This window comes from Micropterus salmoides, unplaced genomic scaffold, assembly GCF_014851395.1.
Source record: "Micropterus salmoides isolate LMB-PRFRI ecotype aquatic unplaced genomic scaffold, ASM1485139v1 Ms_hic_scaffold_16, whole genome shotgun sequence".
In the NCBI taxonomy this organism is placed as follows: Eukaryota; Metazoa; Chordata; class Actinopteri; order Centrarchiformes; family Centrarchidae; genus Micropterus; species Micropterus salmoides.
The window spans coordinates 2,234,024-2,241,049 of record NW_024040707.1 but is presented as its reverse complement, the minus strand read 5'-3'; positions in this window follow the sequence as shown (position 1 = coordinate 2,241,049).

The following is a 7,026-nucleotide window of genomic DNA, read 5'->3' as shown; positions in this document are numbered from 1 at the left end:
ACTATACTATGACTTCCTTTACTATGACTCCCTTTACTATGACTCCCTTTACTATGACTCCCTTTACTATGACTTCCTTTACTATGACTTCCTTTACTATGACTTCCTTTACTATGACTTCCTTTACTATGACTCCCTTTACTATGACTTCCTTTACTATGACTTCCTTTACTATTACATACTATACTATACTATGACTTCCTTTACTATGACATACTATACTATGACTTCCTTTACTATGACAGACTATACTATGACAGACTATACTATGACTTACTTTACTATGACAGACTATACTATGACTTCCTTTACTATGACAGACTATACTATGACTTCCTTTACTATGACATACTATACTATGACTTCCTTTACTATGACTTCCTATACTATGACTTCCTTTACTATGACTTCCTTTACTATGACTTCCTTTACTACGACATACTATACTATGACTTCCTTTACTACGACATACTATACTATGACTTCCTTTACTACGACATACTATACTATGACTTAATTTAATACGACATGCTATACTATGACTTACTTTACTACGACATACTATACTATGACTTCCTTTTCTTTGACATACTATACTACGACATACTATACTATGACTTCCTTGTCTTTGACATACTATACTATGACTTCCTTTACTATGACTTCCTTTACTATGACATACTATACTACGACTTCCTTTACTATGACTTCCTTTTCTTTGACATACTATACTACGACATACTATACTATGACTTTCTTTACTATGACATACTATAATATGACTTCCTTTTCTTTGACATACTATACTATGACTTCCGTTACTACGACATACTATACTATGACTTCCTTTACTATGACATACTATACTATGACTTCCTTTACTATGACATACTATACTATGACTTCCTTTACTATGACATACTTTACTATGACTTCCGTTACTACGACATACTATACTATGACTTACTTTACTACGACATACTATACTATGACTTCCTTTTCTTTGACATACTATACTATGACTTCCTTTACTACGGCATACTATACTATGACTTCCTTTACTACGACATACTATACTATGACTTCCTTTTCTTATACATACTATACTATGACTTCCTTTACTATGACTTCCTTTACTATGACTTCCTTTTCTTTGACATACTATACTACGACTTCCTTTACTATGACTTCCTTTACTATGACATACTATACTATGACTTCCTTTACTACGACATACTATACTATGACTTCCTTTTCTTATACATACTATACTATGACTTCCTTTACTATGACATACTATACTATGACTTCCTTTTCTTTGACATACTATACTATGACTTCCTATTCTTTGACATACTATACTATGACTTCCTTTACTATGACTTCCTTTACTATGACATACTATAATATGACTTCCTTTTCTTTGACATACTATACTATGACTTCCTTTTCTTTGACATACTATAATATGACTTCCTTTTCTTTGACATACTATACTATGACTTCCTTTTCTTTGACATACTATACTATGACTTCCTTTTCTTATACATACTATACTATGACTTCCTTTACTATGACTTCCTTTACTATGACTTCCTTTTCTTTGACATACTATACTACGACTTCCTTTACTATGACTTCCTTTACTATGACATACTATACTATGACTTCCTTTACTACGACATACTATACTATGACTTCCTTTTCTTATACATACTATACTATGACTTCCTTTACTATGACATACTATACTATGACTTCCTTTTCTTTGACATACTATACTATGACTTCCTATTCTTTGACATACTATACTATGACTTCCTTTACTATGACTTCCTTTACTATGACATACTATAATATGACTTCCTTTTCTTTGACATACTATACTATGACTTCCTTTTCTTTGACATACTATATATGACTTCCTTTTCTTTGACATACTATACTATGACTTCCTTTACTACGACATACTATACTATGACTTACTTTAATACGACATGCTATACTATGACTTACTTTACTACGACATACTATACTATGACTTCCTTTTCTTTGACATACTATAATATGACTTCCTTTTCTTTGACATACTATACTATGACTTCCTTTTCTTTGACATACTATACTATGACTTCCTTTACTACGACATACTATACTATGACTTCCTTTTCTTTGACATACTATACTATGACTTCCTTTACTACGACATACTATACTATGACTTCCTTTACTACGACATACTATACTATGACTTCCTTTTCTTTGACATACTATACTATGACTTCCTTTACTACGACATACTATACTATGACTTCCTTTACTACGACATGCTATACTATGACTTACTTTAATACGACATACTATACTATGACTTCCTTTACTACGACATACTATACTATGACTTCCTTTACTATGACTTCCTTTACTACGACATACTATACTATGACTTCCTTTACTATGACTTCCTTTACTACGACATACTATACTATGACTTCCTTACTATGACTTCCTTTACTACGACATACTATACTATGACTTCCTTTACTGTGACTTCCTTTACTACGACATACTATACTATGACTTCCTTTACTACGACATACTATACTATGACTTCCTTTACTGTGACTTCCTTTACTACGACATACTATACTATGACTTCCTTTACTACGACATACTATACTATGACTTCCTTTACTATGACATACTATACTATGACTTCCTTTACTATGACATACTATACTATGACTTCCTTTACTGTGACTTCCTTTACTACGACATACTATACTATGACTTCCTTTACTGTGACTTCCTTTACTACGACATACTATACTATGACTTCCTTTACTACGACATACTATACTATGACTTCCTTTACTATGACATACTATACTATGACTTCCTTTACTATGACTTCCTTTACTATGACATACTATACTATGACTTCCTTTTCTTTGACATACTATACTATGACTTCCTTTACTGTGACTTCCTTTACTACGACATACTATACTATGACTTCCTTTACTACGACATACTATACTATGACTTCCTTTACTATGACATACTATACTATGACTTCCTTTACTATGACATACTATACTATGACTTCCTTTACTGTGACTTCCTTTACTACGACATACTATACTATGACTTCCTTTACTGTGACTTCCTTTACTACGACATACTATACTATGACTTCCTTTACTACGACATACTATACTATGACTTCCTTTACTATGACATACTATACTATGACTTCCTTTACTATGACTTCCTTTACTACGACATACTATACTATGACTTCCTTTACTACGACATACTATACTATGACTTAATTTAATACGACATGCTATACTATGACTTACTTTACTACGACATACTATACTATGACTTCCTTGTCTTTGACATACTATACTACGACATACTATACTATGACTTCCTTATCTTTGACATACTATACTATGACTTCCTTTACTATGACTTCCTTTACTACGACATACTATACTATGACTTCCTTTACTGTGACTTCCTTTACTACGACATACTATACTATGACTTCCTTTACTGTGACTTCCTTTACTACGACATACTATACTATGACTTCCTTTACTATGACTTCCTTTACTACGACATACTATACTATGACTTCCTTTACTGTGACTTCCTTTACTACGACATACTATACTATGACTTCCTTTACTACGACATACTATACTATGACTTCCTTTACTATGACATACTATACTATGACTTCCTTTACTATGACATACTATACTATGACTTCCTTTACTATGACTTCCTTTACTACGACATACTATACTATGACTTCCTTTACTATGACTTCCTTTACTACGACATACTATACTATGACTTCCTTTACTACGACATACTATACTATGACTTCCTTTACTATGACATACTATACTATGACTTCCTTTACTATGACTTCCTTTACTATGACATACTATACTATGACTTCCTTTACTACGACATACTATACTATGACTTCCTTTACTATGACATACTATACTATGACTTCCTTTACTATGACATACTATACTATGACTTCCTTTACTGTGACTTCCTTTACTACGACATACTATACTATGACTTCCTTTACTGTGACTTCCTTTACTATGACATACTATACTATGACTTCCTTTACTACGACATACTATACTATGACTTCCTTTACTATGACATACTATACTATGACTTCCTTTACTATGACTTCCTTTACTACGACATACTATACTATGACTTCCTTTACTACGACATACTATACTATGACTTAATTTAATACGACATGCTATACTATGACTTACTTTACTACGACATACTATACTATGACTTCCTTGTCTTTGACATACTATACTACGACATACTATACTATGACTTCCTTGTCTTTGACATACTATACTATGACTTCCTTTACTATGACTTCCTTGTCTTTGACATACTATACTATGACTTCCTTTACTATGACTTCCTTTACTATGACATACTATACTACGACATACTATACTATGACTTTCTTTACTATGACATACTATAATATGACTTCCGTTACTACGACATACTATACTATGACTTCCGTTACTACGACATACTATACTATGACTTCCTTTACTATGACATACTATACTATGACTTCCTTTACTATGACATACTATACTATGACTTCCTTTACTATGACATACTTTACTATGACTTCCGTTACTACGACATACTATACTATGACTTACTTTACTACGACATACTATACTATGACTTCCTTTTCTTTGACATACTATACTATGACTTCCTTTACTACGACATACTATACTATGACTTCCTTTACTATGACTTCCTTTTCTTTGACATACTATACTATGACTTACTTTACTACGACATACTATACTATGACTTCCTATTCTTTGACATACTATACTATGACTTCCTATTCTTTGACATACTATTATATGACTTCCTTTTCTTTGACATACTATACTATGACTTCCTTTACTACGACATACTATACTATGACTTCCTTTACTATGACTTCCTTTACTATGACATACTATAATATGACTTCCTTTTCTTTGACATACTATACTATGACTTCCTTTTCTTTGACATACTATAATATGACTTCCTTTTCTTTGACATACTATATATGACTTCCTTTACTACGACATACTATACTATGACTTACTTTAATACGACATGCTATACTATGACTTACTTTAATACGACATACTATACTATGACTTACTTTAATACGACATACTATACTATGACTTACTTTAATACGACATACTATACTATGACTTCCTTTTCTTTGACATACTATAATATGACTTCCTTTACTACGACATACTATACTATGACTTACTTTAATACGACATGCTATACTATGACTTACTTTACTACGACATACTATACTATGACTTCCTTTTCTTTGACATACTATAATATGACTTCCTTTTCTTTGACATACTATACTATGACTTCCTTTACTACGACATACTATACTATGACTTCCTTTTCTTTGACATACTATAATATGACTTCCTTTTCTTTGACATACTATACTATGACTTCCTTTACTACGACATGCTATACTATGACTTACTTTAATACGACATACTATACTATGACTTCCTTTACTACGACATACTATACTATGACTTCCTTTACTATGACTTCCTTTACTACGACATACTATACTATGACTTCCTTTACTGTGACTTCCTTTACTACGACATACTATACTATGACTTCCTTTACTGTGACTTCCTTTACTACGACATACTATACTATGACTTCCTTTACTGTGACTTCCTTTACTACGACATACTATACTATGACTTCCTTTACTACGACATACTATACTATGACTTCCTTTACTGTGACTTCCTTTACTACGACATACTATACTATGACTTCCTTTACTACGACATACTATACTATGACTTCCTTTACTATGACATACTATACTATGACTTCCTTTACTATGACATACTATACTATGACTTCCTTTACTATGACATACTATACTATGACTTCCTTTACTATGACTTCCTTTACTACGACATACTATACTATGACTTCCTTTACTATGACTTCCTTTACTACGACATACTATACTATGACTTAATTTAATACGACATGCTATACTATGACTTACTTTACTACGACATACTATACTATGACTTCCTTTTCTTTGACATACTATACTACGACATACTATACTATGACTTCCTTGTCTTTGACATACTATACTATGACTTCCTTTACTATGACTTCCTTTACTATGACATACTATACTATGACTTCCTTTACTATGACTTCCTTTTCTTTGACATACTATACTACGACATACTATACTATGACTTTCTTTACTATGACATACTATAATATGACTTCCTTTACTGTGACTTCCTTTACTACGACATACTATACTATGACTTCCTTTACTGTGACTTCCTTTACTACGACATACTATACTATGACTTCCTTTACTACGACATACTATACTATGACTTCCTTTACTATGACATACTATACTATGACTTCCTTTACTATGACTTCCTTTACTATGACATACTATACTATGACTTCCTTTTCTTTGACATACTATACTATGACTTCCTTTACTGTGACTTCCTTTACTACGACATACTATACTATGACTTCCTTTACTACGACATACTATACTATGACTTCCTTTACTATGACATACTATACTATGACTTCCTTTACTATGACATACTATACTATGACTTCCTTTACTGTGACTTCCTTTACTACGACATACTATACTATGACTTCCTTTACTGTGACTTCCTTTACTACGACATACTATACTATGACTTCCTTTACTACGACATACTATACTATGACTTCCTTTACTATGACATACTATACTATGACTTCCTTTACTATGACTTCCTTTACTACGACATACTATACTATGACTTCCTTTACTACGACATACTATACTATGACTTAATTTAATACGACATGCTATACTATGACTTACTT